Source organism: Rattus norvegicus, chromosome 6 (assembly GCF_021556685.1).
Source record: "Rattus norvegicus strain SHRSP/BbbUtx chromosome 6, alternate assembly SHRSP_T2T, whole genome shotgun sequence".
Classification (NCBI taxonomy): domain Eukaryota; kingdom Metazoa; phylum Chordata; class Mammalia; order Rodentia; family Muridae; genus Rattus; species Rattus norvegicus.
Genome location: NC_141539.1, coordinates 141,711,373 through 141,712,421, shown reverse-complemented (window position 1 = coordinate 141,712,421; position 1,049 = coordinate 141,711,373). Strand labels below are relative to the sequence as shown.

Here is a 1,049-nt window from a genome sequence, read left to right as displayed (position 1 = left end):
CCAAAGAGATGCCACAGTATAATAACTGAAATCTGAGAACTTATTTCCTGATGTTAAATGCACAGTATCTGCTCAAGTCTCAGGGAAAGTGTAGGGAAAGTATTTCCTCAGAGAGTATTAGGAACTGGAACAGAGTGTCCTGATATCTTAACCATTTGCCTCCATTTGTCCTACTTCCCCAGTAGTTCTACTCAACTAGGTCCTTATCTATGATGGTAGCTACTCATGAATATGCAAACTACGTGCTTCTGTGGCAGCAAATACAGGGATTTCAACAGCCTAAAACACCATATGATCAGTGTCCTCTCCACTGTCCCTGGACACATTGATTCTAACCATGGAATGGAGCTGGGTCTTTCTCTTCCTCCTGTCAGTAGCTGCAGGTAAGGGACTCTCCACTTGCAAATCTGAAGAAGAGACAGGGCTTGAGGTGTCATTGACATCCACTTTGCCTTTTCTTTGCAGGTGTCCACTCCCAGGTTAAGCTGCTGCAGTCTGGGGCTGAGCTGGTAAAACCTGGTGCTTCAGTGAAGTTGTCCTGCAAGACTTCTGGTTTTACCTTCAGCACTAGCTATATGAGTTGGTTGAAGCAGGTGCCTGGACCGAGTATTGAGTGGATTGGATGGATTTATGCTGGAGATGGTGGTACTAACTATAATCAGAAGTTCAAGGGCAAGGCCACACTGACAGTAGACAAATCTTCTAGCACAGCATACATGGATCTCAGCAGCCTGACATCTGAGGACGCTGCAGTCTATTTTTGTGCAAGGCACAGTGTTGTAACCACATCCTGAGTGTGGCAGAAACCCTGGAGGAGCAAGAAGCTTCCTTGGGACTCAGATAACAGAAAAGAATAACATTTAGATTTCCTCAGAAACAACTATTTAGAGTGTCTATTTTTTGCCTCCTCCTAACAGACCTACAGTGACTTTGTTAACTTTTTGTAAATAACCTAACAATAAGGTGGTGTTTCTTTAAGATCTCCTGTACACCAAAACATTTCAATGACTTCATCAGTAATTACCTCCATTGACATGTTTCTTAATCAT

General features: G+C 43.1%; 1 pseudogene; it reads left to right on the top strand.

Moving 5' to 3' along the window:
* The first annotated feature begins 337 nt into the window (after positions 1-337).
* LOC503089 (immunoglobulin heavy variable 1-84 pseudogene) lies at positions 338-794 on the top strand (annotated as a pseudogene).
* Positions 795-1,049: the final 255 nt, after the last annotated feature.